The sequence below is a fragment of the Triticum aestivum genome, chromosome 7A (genome assembly GCF_018294505.1).
Source record: "Triticum aestivum cultivar Chinese Spring chromosome 7A, IWGSC CS RefSeq v2.1, whole genome shotgun sequence".
NCBI classification, from domain to species: domain Eukaryota; kingdom Viridiplantae; phylum Streptophyta; class Magnoliopsida; order Poales; family Poaceae; genus Triticum; species Triticum aestivum.
The window spans coordinates 47463406-47478923 of NC_057812.1; positions in this window are offsets into that span (position 1 = coordinate 47463406).

The following is a 15518-nucleotide window of genomic DNA, read 5'->3' on the forward strand; positions in this document are numbered from 1 at the left end:
GGAGGTGTCAAGCACCCTTGCGGTACTACTGTTGTGGAGCCATGGGCAGTACTACCGCTGTGGAGCGGTACTGCCGCTTGTGGCTCCTCAACGGTACTACCGCTGGGTGCGCGGTACTACTGCTTGGACCCAGACATGACAAGGAAGAGAGGAGAGAACTCCACAATGGAATGGAAAAGCTCGGAGGGTGAGAAGCTGATGTGTACGTGATGATTCCACCCATGCAATACCCCAGCGGAACCCCTCTTGATAGTACGGTGACCTCTAGGCAACTAGTCCACCGAGAAAGAAATGAAAGATCTACACCGTCTTGAAATACACTCAGAGGGGAAGAAAGCGTCTCGTGCCAGGGGAGAATCTGTGAATTATTCAAAGCACAAGATTAGTCCACAAACATGTTCTCATCAATCACCAAAACTACCTTGAGAGAGATATGACGTAACACCCACCATGGCAATAGTACACACACTTGTCACCATCGTTTACTACAAAGCCGGCAGCAGTTAATGTTCTTTCGAATGTCTCATGCTGCTCCTTAGGAGCTTGTTTAAGGCCATATAAAGACTTTAATAACCTGCACACCCTTCCTTCCTGACCAGGTACTACAAAACCATTTGGCTGATCCATCTAAATTTCCTCCTTCAACTCTTCGTTGAGGAAAGCCATCTTAACATCCATTTGATGAACGAGAAGACCATGTGGGGCAGCCAGTGATAGTAGCACCCGGATTGTGGTCAGTTTAGCCACGGGTGAGTAGGTATCGAAGAAGTCTTCACCTTCTTTCTGGGTATAACCCTTAGCCACAAGTTGTGCCTTGTACTTTTCAATCGTACCATTAGATCTAAGCTTCTTCTTAAACACCCACTTACATCCGACAGGTTTGCACCCATAAGTACGGTCATTGATATCCCAGGTTCCGTTAGCTAAGTTGGAATCGATCTCGCTGCGAGCAGCTTCCTTCCAGTAGTCAGCATCAATAGATGCATAGGCTTCTGAAATAGTCATGGGTGTGTCATCCACAGGGTACACAACGATATCATCACCAAAGGACTTTGCATTCCTCTATCTCTTACACTTCACAGGAGTTCCATTGTCACCCTCAACATGATTCTCAATGTGTTCCATCACAATGGTGAGTTCAGGAATTACAGTGAATTCCTCACTACATGTTGTGGGTATCTCCTGATTTGATGAACTCGACATATCCTTCATAGGAACTATGTCCTCATATAAAGTTTCATCATTCGACTCCATAATCGTACCAACATGCATGCCGGATACATCAGATTTTATTTGAAAAAAATCTACAGCCAATGCTATGAAAAGCATAGCCCAGAAAAACACAATCCACGGTTTTTGGTGAAAGCATGCGCTTCTTGGGAATTGGTATACTGACTTTCACCAAACAATCCCAAGTACGTAGGTAAGAGAGTTTCAAACTTTTCCTTTCCCATTCCTCAAATGGAGTCATGGTCTTATGCTTTGTGGGAACTCGGTTTAGGACATGACACGCAGTGATTAGCGCCCCCCCACCATTCCTTGGAGAGACCTGATGTGTCTAACATGGTGTTAACCATATCAGTTAGAGTTCAGTTCTTTATTTCAGCTACCCCATTTGACTGAGGTGAGTAGGGAGGCGTCCTCTCATGGATTATACCATGTTCCGCACAAAAGGAATCAAATTCATTTGAAAAATACTTTCCACCATGATCAGACCTATACCGTTTAATTTTCTGATCAAGTTGGTTCTCTGCTTCAGCTTTATAGTTTTTGAAGAAAGTTAAAGCCTCATCTTTTGATTTCAGAAGATACACATAACAATATCTAGTCGAGTCATCAATCAACGTCATGAATTATCTCTTTCCACCTTTTGTCAACATGCCATTCATCTCACAAAGATCAGAATGTATATTCTCTAGTGGCGCCAAGTCTCTTGCCTCTGCAGTCTTATGGGACTTGCGAGGTTGCTTAGCTTGGACACATACTTGGCACTTGGAGCCTTTGACAGTAGAGATTTTCGGAATTAAATTCATATTGGCTAGCCGCATCATGCAACCAAAGTTAATATGACAAAGTCGTGAATGCCAAATATCAGACTCATTATTGTGGAAAACATTATTAATAACTTTAGTGCAAATATCTGACAAAGACAGGCGGAACAAGCCTCCGCTCTTATTGCCTTTTCCGACAAATTGCCCATATTTAGAAGTTACAACTTTATTGGACTCGAAAACCAACTTAAAACCATCTTGACATAAACGAGAACCGCTAATGAGATTTTTATTGATGGACGACACATGATGAACGTTCTTCAGACACACGGTCTTCCCCAAAGTAAACTTCAGATCGAATGTACTGACACCTCGAATGATGGCATGTGACCCATTCCCCATCAGCATGGGAGAAGTCCCTGTGACCCAGATTCCTTCATATAAGTATCACTGATGACAACATCAGCGGACTTGCTGCTCTACTCATGTTCGCGCTCCTCAAAGCGGTTAGGACACTTCGGAGCCTAGTGATTAGGATCATCGCAGACATGGCAAAGTCCCTTCCCCTTCTTATGAGAATTCTTCTTGAAGTTGGTAGAATGTGACGGCTTGTTCTTTGTATCAAACTTGCCTATTCCCTGAGTTTTGTTCTTATTGTTTTTGAACTTGTTGGGATAAAAGTTCTTCTTCTATACAATGTGGGCGCTAGAAGCTCCCTCGACAACTCGAGCACGTGTTTCCTTCGCTCTCGCCTTCTCTTCAACATCAAGAGTACCAATGAGATCCGAAATGGAAAACTCCTATCTCTTGTGTTTTAGGGAAGTAGCAAAATTGTTCCACGAAGGTGGAATCTTGGCAATGATGCCTCTAGCAACAAACTTGTCCGACAACACACACTTGAAGTACTCAAGTTCTTTTGCGAGTGACTGTAGCTCATGAGCCTGCTGTACAGTAGAGCACTCATCAGTCATCTTGTAGTCATAGAATTGTACAATGACTTACAACTCGTTGTCGGCGTCCAAGGCACCAAACTTGGCCTCGAGCGCAGCCCACATGTCCTTACTGTTGTCAAATGACATATACGAAGCCACAATGGAATAATCAAGAACACTTAGAAGGGTGCCTTTAAAGAGAGTATCGATCTTCTCAAAAGCTTCCAACTGTGCTGGATTAAGATCACCCTCAGGCTTGCCCTTAGTGGCGTCATAGCAACACATGGTCCGAAACCAGTAAACTTCTCTCGTGTGCCACCACTTATATTGCACCCCCTTAAAGGCAGGTGGCTTCAAATGCGCAGCAAAACCATTCGGAGAAAATTTCCTATTATCATGTTTTTGGATTGTTGGGAATATGAGCAAATTACTACAAGATTTAATCCAAATAAACAGAAGATAAATCATGATAGTGAGAACCCACAAGTATAGGGGATCAATTGTAGCCTCTTTCGATAAGTAAGAGTGTAAAACCCAACGAGGAGCTAAAGGCATAACAAATATTCCCTCAAGTTCTATCGACCACCGATACAACTCTACGCATGCTTGATGTTCGCTTTACTAGAACAAGTATGAAACTAGAAGTACTTTGTAGGTGTTGTTGGATAGGTTTGCAAGATAATAAAGAGCATGTAAATAAAAAGTAGGGGCTTTTTAGATAAAGACACAACTAAATTAGTTTTAGTAGAGAGCTTTTTGTCACGAGAAAGTTATTTGTCCCTAGGCAATCGATAACTAGACTGGTAATCATTATTGCAATTTTATTTGAGGGAGAGGCATAAGCTAACATACTTTCTCTACTTGGATCATATGCACTTATGATTGGAACTCTAGCAAGCATCCGCAACTACTAAAGATCATTAAGGTAAAACCCAACCATAGCATTAAAGTATCAAGTCCTCTTTATCCCATACGCAAACAACCTACTTACTCGGGTCTGTGCTTCTGTCACTCACGCCACCCACCATAAGCAAATCATGAACATATTGCAAACCCTACAGCGGGAATCCCTCACGCGTGCGCGACACAGACAGCACTATAGGACAGCACCAATAATAAAACATGCAACTCAAACCAATCACGATCATCAATTAACCCATAGGACAAGACGGATCTACTCAAACATCATAGGATAGCCATACATCATTGGGAAATAATATATAGTGTTGAGCACCATGTTTAAGTAGAGATTACAGTAGGGTGAGAGAGAGGCTACACCGCTGCATAGAGGGGGGAAGAGTTGGTTGTGATGGCGGTGAAGTTGTTGGTTTAGATTGCGGTGATGATGATGGCCCCCGGTGGCACTCCGGTGCCACCGGAAGCGAGGGGGAGAGAGCCCCCCTCCTTCTTCTTCTTCCTTGACCTCCTCCCTAGATGGGAGAAGGGTTTCCCCTCTGGTCCATGGCCTCCATGGCATGGGAGGGGCGAGAGCCCCTCCGAGATTGGATCTGTCTCTCTATCTCTCTCTGTTTCTGCGTTCCCAGATTCTGCCCTTTCACCATTTCTTATATTCCCGGAGATTCGTAACTCCGATTGGGCTGCCATTGTAACACGATCTCTATCCGGATATTAGCTTTCTTGCGGCGAAAGAAGGGCATCAACCACCTTACGGGGTGGCCACGAGGGTCAGGGGCGCGCCCCCTTCCACGTGGGCCCCTCAAGCATCGTCTCATGTTGATTTTTCTTCCCAAAAATCACATATATTCCAAAAAAATCTCTGTCAATTTTTATCCTGTTTGGACTCCGTTTGATATGGATATTCTACAAAACAAAAACATGCAACAAACAGGAACTGGGACTGGGCACTGGATCAATATGTTAGTCCCCAAAAATAGTTTAAAAAGTTGCCAAAAATATATGAAAGCTGTATAATATTGGCATGGAACAATCAAAAATTATAGATATGACGGAGACGTATCAGCATCCCCAAGCTTAATTCCTGCTCGTCCTCGAGTAGGCAAATGATATAAAATAATAATTTTTGATGTAGGCTATGCTCCATCTTCACCACACAAAATATTCACATCATGCACAACCCCGATGATAAGCCGAGCAATTGGTTCATACTTTTTAACGCGCTTCAACTTTTTCAACCCTCACGCAATACATGAGCGTGAGCCATGGACATAGCACTATAGGTGGAATAGAATATGATGGTGGAGGTTGTGTGGAGAAGACAAAAGGGAGAAAGTCTCATATCAACGCGGCTAATCAACGGGCAATGGAGATGCCCATCAATTGATGTCAATGTGAGGAATAGGGATTGGCATGCAATGGATGCACTAGAGATATAAGTATATGAAAGCTCAAACTGAAACTAAGTGGGTGTGCATCCAACTTGCTTGCTCATGAAGACCTAGGGCATTTGAGGAAGCCCATCATTGGAATATACAAGCCAAGTTCTATAATGAAAATTACCACTAGCATATGAAAGTGATAACTCAAGAGACTCTCTATATGAAGAACATGGTGCTACTTTGAAGCACAAGTGTGGTAAAATGATAGTAACATTGCCCCTTCTATCTTTTTCTCTCATTTTTTTCTTTTTTTGGGATTCTCTTTTTTTGCATTTCTCTTTTTTTTCGTCCGGAGTCTCATCCCGACTTGTGGGGGAATCATAGTCTCCATCATCCTTTCCACACTAGGGCAATGCTCTAATAATGATGATGATCACACTTTTATTTACTTACAACTCGATATTACAACTCGATACTAGAACAAAGATATGACTCTATATGAATGCCTCCGGCGGTGTACTGGTATGTGCAATGATCTAGCGTAGCAATGACATCAAAAAATGGACAAGCCATGAAAACATCATGCTAGCTATCTTACGATCATGCAAAGCAATATGACAATGAATTCTCAAGTCATGTATATGATGATGATGGAAGTTGCATGGCAATATATCTTGGAATGGCTATAGAAATGCCATGATAGGTAGGTATGGTGGTTGTTTTGAGGAAGATATAAGGAGGTTTATGTGTGACAGAGCATATCATATCACGGGGTTTGGATGCACCGGCGAAGTTTGGACCTACTCTTGAGGTGAGAAAGGGCAATGCACGGTACCGAAGAGGCTAGCAATGATGGAAGGGTGAGAGTGCGTATAATCCATGGACTCAACATTAGTCATAAAGAACTCACATACTTACTGCAAAATTTTATTAGACCTCGAAGCAAAGTACTACCATGCATGCCCCTAGGGGGATAGATTGGTAGGAAAAGACCATCGCTTGTCCCCGACCGCCACTCATAAGGAAGACAATCAATAAATACCTCATGCTCCGACTTCGTTACATAACGGTTCACCATACGTGCATGCTACAGGAATCACAATCCTCAACACAAGTATTTCTACTAATCCACTACTACCCACTAGCATGACTCTAATATCACCATCTTTATATCGCAAAACTATTGCAAGGAATCAAACATATCATATTCAGTGATCTACAAGTTTATGTAGGATTTTATGACTAACCATGTGAATGACCAGTTCCTATCATCTCTCTAAATAGATATAAGTGAAGCAAGAGAGTTTAATTCTTTCTACAAAAGACATGCCCACGCTCCAACAAATCTAAGTGAAGCAAAAGAGCATTCTTCAAATGGTGGTTTTCTATGTAAAGAGAAACATGCAATCCAAACTTCAAATGATATAAGTGAAGCACATGAAGCATTCTATAAAGCCATAATCAAAAGATATAAGTGACGTGCATTGAGCATTCTATAAATCAACCAAGGACTATCTCATACCAGCATGGTGCATAAAAGAAAAATGAAAACTAAATTCAAAAGACGCTCCAAGATTGCACATATCACATGAATGAAACGAATCCGAAAACATACCGATACTTGTTGAAGAAAGAGGGGATGCCTTCCGCAGCATCCCCAAGCTTAGACGCTTGAGTCTCCTTGAATATTTACTTGGGGTGCCTTGGACATCCCCAAGCTTGAGATCTTTCCTCGCTTCCTTCTTCTCACATCGACACCTTCTCGATCATTGAACACTTCATCCACACAAAACATTAACAGAAAACTCGGTAAGATCCGTTAGTATAGTAAAGCAAATCACTAATCTAATTACTGTTGCAAACCAAATCATATTTTGTTTTTTCATTGTGTATACTGTAGTATAACTTTTTCATGGCTTAATCCACTGATATGAATCGATAGTTTCATCAAAACAACCAAACTATGCATCAAAAACAAAATCTGTCTAAAACAGAACAGTCTGTAATATTATGAACATTCACCATACTTCTGTTACTTTCAAAATTCTTCCAAAATTAGGAAAATAAAAAATTTGCATAGAAATACAGTGCATAAAGAATCAGAACCATTTGACGTTCCAGTAAAAATTGAAAAATCGCGCACTACAGACAAAGTTTCTGTCCTGCACCGTGCAAAACAACAAGCAAAGTAAACATCCTAAAGGCAAACCTTGCCACAATATTTTTATTTTTTAAATTTTATAAAAGCACATAACAGAAATAAATGACTCTCTAAAACTTCCGGGTTGTCTCCCTGGCAGCGCTTTCTTTAAAGCCATTAAGCTAGGCATATAGTGCTCAAGTAATGGATCCACCCGGATCCCAAGGTATATCAAAGTCAATTTTAATTAACAATGATTTGTAATTTAGTAGTGAGCACAAAGTAACATATATCACGCAACAACGAACTCTAACTCTCTTCTTATGCATCGGCATGTCATAAAAGAACAATTCATGCACACATAGTAAAGGCCAATGCATAGTATAAATAGTTTCTTGCAATTTTATTGTATTGGAAACATAGAGAGGTGGAGATATAGTTCCTCTCTCATAATAATTGCAAGTAGGAGCAGAAAGCACATGCATATTATATTCATCAAAATCATCATGTGTAATAGTAAAATGCAACCCATCAATATAATCCTTAATAAGTGCAAACTTCTCCGATATAGTGTAGTTGGGAGAATTCAAAAAGATAATAGGACTATCATGCGTGGGTGCAATAGCAACAATTTTATGTTTAACATAAGGAACTATAGCAAGTTCATCTCCATAAGCATAATTCATATTGGCATCTTGGCCACAAGCATAGCAAGCATCATCAAAAAGGGATATTTCAAAAGAATCAACGAGATCATAACAATCATCATAGCATTCATCCTTCGGTAAGCACGAAGGGAAATTAAACAATGTATGAGTTGAAGAGTTACTCTCATTAGAAGGTGGGCATGGGTAGCTAATCCTCTGTTCCTCCTTTTGTTCTTCGCTCTCCTCATCATCTTTTTCATCCAATGAGCTCACAGTTTCATCAATTTCTTCTTCCACAGACTCCTGCAAAATATTATTCTCTTCTTGGAAAGCGGAGTAATCCTCCATATATGGTTCAACATAGGCATTAGAAGCATAATTATCATAGCAATATTTAAGTATGGCAAAAATTTCAGATTTGTAAAGAGTTGCGTCATACTCTTCAATCAAAGAAGCAATTTCGTAAGCACCCTTAAAAGCAACAAATTCTTCAATTTGTTGAACATCATAGTAACTATAAACACCTTTATCATACGAAGATACGATTCCATTATCACTAAACTCACATTGATAGGGAAGGTGTTTCTTAGGGTTTTCAGAACAACAAGTAAAATCATATATTTCACATAAATTCCAAACATAACATTGCAAACGATGAATTTGACCGAGTAAAAGTTTCCCTTTTTCAGATATATGGTGTCGCACATAACAAGCATGCTCATCTAAAGATTTGCCCTCAACTAAGCTAGTTGGGGTTTCAGCACGAGCACATAGGGATCGAAGATGATCCAAGTAATAATCTTCAGGAGTGTGATAGATTTTGAGTGGTTCTTCAACCATTGGTTCAATAGGTACAACTAATTTTTTTGGTATTTTGCTTTTCCTACCCATAACTAAAGATAGGAAACAACTAAGAACAACAAATAAAAATTACTTAGTGATAAAGCAAACAAGCACACACGAGAATATTCACCCCATGCTATTGCTCCCTGGCAACGGCGCCAGAAAAAGGTCTTGATAACCCACAAGTATAGGGGATCAATTGTAGTCTCTTTCGATAAGTAAGAGTGTCGTTCCAACGAGGAGCTAAAGGCAGAACAAATATTCCCTCAAGTTCTATCGACCACACCGATACAACTCTATGCACGCTTGATGTTCGCTTTACCTAGAACAAGTATGAAACTAGAAGTACTTTGTAGGTGTTGTTGGATAGGGGTGGTAACCCAACCTCAAGTCGAGTTTGGAGAACACTGAAGAACCAGCCAGTTGATCATAAAGATCATTGATCCGAGGAAGAGGATATCTATTCTGAATGGTAGCTTGGTTTATAGGACGGTAGTCTTGGACTAATCGGTTTGTCCCATCCTTCTTCTTAACAAAGAGAGAAGGTGCTCCCCAAGGACAGCAACTTGGGCGAATGAAACCTTTGACAAGAGATTTGTCGATTTCCTCCTTAAGCTCAATGAGTTCATGTGGTGGCATCTTGTAGGGTCGTTTGGCTATAGGGGTGGTGTCGGGTTTCAAGTCGATGATGAATTCGACAGCTCTAGCAGGGGGAATCTCTGGAAGTTCTTCTGGGAAGACGTCTTGGAATTCATGAATGACGGGAATGTTCTCAATGCCCTCGAGTGGTGTAGCGTTCAACGCATTCAAGGCATAAAGTCGTGCCTCGGCGTTCTGAACTAGATGAGCTTGGTAAGCAATTATTTCATCAGAAGGGTGTAGCAGATGGACGACCTTAGTGGCGCAAACTATAGAAGCAGTATGCTCTTTCAATCAATCCATTCCCAGAATGAGGTCGATGTTAGATGACTTCAGGATAATGGGAGAGGCATAGAATTCTAGCCCTTCGATTTCCACGGGGACGTCGATGCCAACCAGTGAGGTTTGACATTGTCCCACAGGGGTTTTTACCAATACCGAAGTGTTCATCTCCTCACATTTAACGTCATGCTTGTATGCAAAATCTTCTGACATGAATGAATGCGATGCTCCTGAATTGAATAAAACAGATGCAGGTACTGAATTTACGAGGAGTGTACCCATCACAGTAGTAGGCTGATCTTAAGCTTCATTAAGATCAACGTGGTTGGCATGAACATGGCCATAAGACCTGGCATTGTTGTTGCGAGGCTGGTTGTTTCCACGGCCAGCTACAGGGAGGGCCAGTTGATTCTGGTTCTGGTTGCATTCCCTAGCACGGTGTCCTGGTTGACCACACCTGAAGCACATACCATTATTTGGGGTGGGAACAAGAGCTTGTGGTGGTGGAGCTGGAAGTCTTGGCTGCCTAGTTGGTGGAGCAGGCAGACGAGGTGCAGCATAGGACTGCCTTGGGGCAGGTGCAGTTGGCTGGTACATGCTGTTGGGAATCCATATCTTACGCTTCTGCGAGGACGGGCCTGAAGATGAGCCCGTGTTACGGTTGCGCCTATGAGAGCTCTGGTATTCCTGCAGACCAGTTTCGACATTGATGGCCTTGTTCACCAGGGTGGCGAAATCAGCAAGGTCATGCACTAGAAGTGCGAGCTTGATGTCAGCTTGAAGGCCATCACAGAACTTCTCATGTCTGCGTGCATCAGTTGAAATGTCCTCTTCAGCATAGCGGGACAAGTCCAGAAACTCCCGCTGATAATCTTCCACAGTTTTGTTGCCTTGGGTGAGGTTGCGGAACTCACGCTTCTTCTGGTCCATGACTCCCTAAGGAATGAAGAGAGCACGAAAGGCATCTTGGAAGTTTGGCCAGGAGATGATTGTTCCAGCTGGCAGAGTACGCCTGTGGCTGTCCCACCATTGAGCTGCGGGTCGTTTCAGGAAGAAAGAAGCAAAGGTGACGTAGCTGGCAGGGGCTACATCAGCAGACTCCATCTCATAGGTGATGTCACGGAGCCAGTCATCAGCATCCAGAGGCTGAGTTGAGCTGCGGTACACGGTCGGGTTGAGGCGCATGAAATCCTGCAGAGACACTTGGGTTGGCTGCTAGTTCATATTGGGGCGAGGAAACTGAGCCATAATATTCTCCATAAACTGACGATTCAGCTCAAACTGTTGCATCATCCCAGCCATGTACTCAGGCGGTGGTGGGGCGTTGCCACCACGACCACGACCACGTGGTCTAACCATCCTGCTAATATATAACAGGAGTAGTTTAGCATTGAGAAATTGCGAGGACAAGAATCATTCATGATGAAACATGCATAACGAAAGCAGCACGATAGATACTACATAGTAGTCGGCATATCTTACAAAAGAGATCATGCATAGAGTTCGGTACACAGAGTTCAGTACATAGACTAAGACATCATAGGCGGCACACAGGCTCGCAGCGAATGCATCTAACACTAACAAGCAAGTCTACATTAGTCCCACGCGGTACTGCGGAGGTAGCTGTAGCCTGAAAGCTGGTAGTGTGGCATCGGGAACTCCACGTCGGCAACCTGGGGTCCGCGGGTACTCTGGTGTAGAACCCGACACTCAAGTGGCAGAAGAGGACCAAGTGCGGGAGAGTAGCCTCCCACATCTGGCCAGTCGACGCCCTGGGCATCACGATCCTGGCTGGGTAGATCGCAGAACGCGGCAGCTCTCTGGATCCGACAAAGGGGTGCAACATCGTCAGAGCACGGTAAAGTTGCTGACGAGTGGTGTACAACTCGTGGCGAAGAGCTCGGTTAGCTCTATCTAGCCCATCAGCATGCAAAACCAGGTTCTGATGGTAGAAGGGCTCTCGGGTGACAGTGGAGTAGGCAGCAGTGAAGTGTCCCTCCGCACCAACATCGGATGCGATAGCAATGTGCCTGAAGGGGGAGGCCTCCAGTTCCTGATACTCTCCACGAAGAAGTGTCAGAGCAGCATAAGCAACATCGTGGACCGCCAAATCAATAGTCACTCCAACACCATGAGCAGTGTGCAGCACGGTAGTGGAGTCATACTCTCGAGAGTAGTGGTGGACGATGGCACGGTACTGCTCCTGGTTGAAGTCCTGATACTCGTCATAGACGGTGTACTCAGGGTGCCAGCGATAACCCAGATAGGTAATCATCTCAATCAACACAGCAGGTGATCCTGAGGCACCAATGGCCGTCGTGTGGCGCACGACCTGCCTCATGGGTTCCATCTGAAAACAAAGATGTTTTCACAGGAGTCAAATGACAATGTGGATAATGTTCAATATACTACTCTAATGAATAGCTAGGGCTTATCCAACATTGGGGTGAATGTGGTCACGGGATCCTAATATTAAAGTTAGTAAAATCGTTTAACCCGAGTAGAAGAGAGTTCAGAGTCCCAGAGTAAGGATCGAGGAGTAAAAGATCCTAATACCACCCAGATGGTGACGTGGGCCCGTAAGGCACACAACCATGTTAGTAAAAGTTTTTGTAATGTCTAGACTCGACTTCGGCCAAGGAGTGTGGAAGGGGGATTCCTACAGGCAGTCGGCTCTGATACCAACTTGTGACGCCCCCGATTCAATCGTACACTAATCATACATGCAAATGTGTACGATCAAGATTAGGGACTCACGGGAAGATATCACAACACAACTCTACAAATAAAAATAAGTCATACACGCATCATATTACAAGCCAGGGGCCTCGAGGGCTCGAATACAAGAGCTCGATCATAGACGAGTCAGCGGAAGCAACAATATCTGAGTATAGACATAAGTTAAACAAGTTTGCCTTAAGAGGGCTAGCACAAACTATGATACAGATCAAAAGAGGCGCAGGCCTCCTACCTGGGATCCTCCTAAACTACTCCTGGTCGCCGTCAGCGGGCTGCACGTAATAGTAGGCACCTCCTGAGTAGCAGTAGTCTTTGTCGACGGTGGTGTCTGGCTCCTGGGCTCCAACGTCTGGTCGCAATGATCGAGTATAGAAAGGGGGGAAAGGGGGAGCAAAGCAACCGTGAGTACTGATCCAAAGTACTCGCAAGCAAGGAGCTACACTACATATGTATGCATTGGTATCAAAAGGAATAAGGGTATCATATGTGGAATGAACTGCAGGATGCCGGAATAAGAGGGGGATAGCTAGACCTATCGAAGACTACGCTTCTGGTAACCTCCATCTTGCAGCAGGAGAAGAGAGTAGATGGTAAGTTCACCAAGTAGCATCGCATAGCATAAACCTAACCGATGATCCTCCCCTCGTCGCCCTATGAGAGAGCGACCACCGGTTGTAGCTGGCACTTGGAAGGGTGCGTTTTATTAATTATCCGTTTCTAGTTGTCATAAGGTCAAGGTACAACTCCAAGTCGTCCTGTTACCGAAGACCACAGCTATTCGAATAGATTAACTTCCCTGCAGGGGTGCACCACATAACCCAACACGCTCGATCCCATTTGGCCGGACACAGTTTTCTGGGTCATTCCCGGCCTCGGAAGATCAACACATCGTAGCCCTACCTAAGCACAACAGAGAGGTCAGCATGCCGGTCTAAATCCTATGGCGCAGGGGTCTGGGCCCATCGCACATTGCACACCTGCATGTTGCTTACGCGGTCGGTGAGCAGACCTAGCCTCCCTTAAACAAGAGTAGGCATTCCAGTCCAACCCGGCACGCGCCGCTCAGTCACTGACGTCACGAAGGCTTCGGCTGATACCACGACGTCGAGTGCCCATAACTGTCCCCGCGTAGATGGTTAGTGCGTATAGGCCAGTGGCCAGACTCAGATCAAATACCAAGATCTCGTTAAATGTGTTATCTTGAAATAACCGCGAACGCTGACCAGGGCCAGGCCCACCCCTCTCCAAGGTGCTCTCAACCTGCCTTGTCGCTTCACCACAAAGATCCACTTAGAGAGCCATCGGGACAAACGTCATTTCGAACCCAATCCGTGAATCACTCGCGGGTACTCCTACGAGCCGACCCGTCTTTAGTCACCACAAGTATCATATATTATGTATATATGTATTTACCCGTTATCACCTCCCGAGTGATCACGGCCCAATAGTATAGCATGGCAGACGGACAAGAAAGTATGGCCACTGATGATAAACTAGCATCCTATACTAAGCATTAGGATTGCAGGTAAAGGTATCAACAGTAGTAGCAAGGACAGGCTATGCATCAGGATAGGATTAACGGAAAGCAGTAACATGCTACACTACTCTAATGCAAGCAGTATAGAAAGTAGAGTAGGCGATATCTGGTGATCAAGGGGAGGGCTTGCCTGGTTGCTCTGGCAAGAGAGAGGGGTCATCAACACCGTAGTCGTACTGGGTAGCAGCGACGTCAATCTCGGTGTCTAGCGAGAGAAGAGGGGGAAGAAACAATGAATACAATGCAAACAGATGCGTAATGATGCATGACAAAGCAAGGCATGTTGCTAGGCGTGCCCTAACGCGGTACGAGGTGGTACCGGTGAAGGGGGGAAACATCCGGGAAATTATCCTCGGTGTTTCGCATTTTTGGACAGACAAACCGGAGGGGGAAAGTTGTGTGTTTTCTATGCTAGGGATGCGTGGCGGGCGAATGGGCTGCGTATTCAGATTCGTCTCGTCGTTCTGAGTTACGGATTAAAAGATATGATTTTCTAAAGATTTTATTAATTTATGAAATTATTTTTAATTTGAAAATAATTGCTAAATTGCTAGGCGCACCCAACACAGTGTACACAAAAGTGTACCCAGTGGCTGACATGTGGGCCAGAGGGACCCAGTTGACCAGTCAACGTCTGACTGGTCAACAGGGGTGGGACCCCCCCTATCATTGACTGTTTTAGTTAATTAGGGTTTAGGTTAATTAGTTTAATTAACTCTTCAATTAATTAATTAAGAATACTTAAGTTAATTAATTAATTAAGATTAATTAATTATTTATTTAATTAATTATTTTTTAAAACATTCTGGGGCATGGGGCCTGAATGGCAGTGGCCCATCTAGCCTAACGGGCGCTGGGCGCGTGGCTAATGGGCATGGCCCGAACGGGCGCATGTCCGAGGGGCGCTGGGAACGCACACGGCGCACGGCGCGGCCAGGGCCAGGGGAGGCGGCAGAGGGGTGGCCGTGGACCGGCTGGGCGGAGCGGGCGCAGGGGGGCGAGGCCCGACAGTAGAGGTAGCGGGGCGGAGGAGGACGCATCGAGGTAGTAGCGACAGAAGCGACAGAGTAGCCCCAGCGAAGCAGAGCAGCGGCAGCTCGCGGCGCATCGCAGTATGCGGGGGCGAGGCTAGGAGCGGCTAGCAGCGATAGCACGGTGCGGGCGCGCGGTCTCGCTGCAGGGGGGGCGACGCGAGCAGCAGGGGTGGCCGATGTCGGGGCTCACGCGGACGGCGATAAGCGGCAGCGACAGAGGGAGGTGGGCCCGCGGCGGAGGGCACTGGCAGGGGGGCTACACGGGAAGGACGACCGGGAGCATGGCAGCAGGGGCAGGGAACGCCGCGGGTGGCGCGCAGCGGGCTTTGGACGCAGGCGTGTGCGGCGGGGTGCGGGGTGCCGCACGGGAGGGGGGGTCGCTGGGCGCGGTCGAAGGCGCAGCGAGCACGCGTTGGCACGGCGCAGGACGGTGCCAG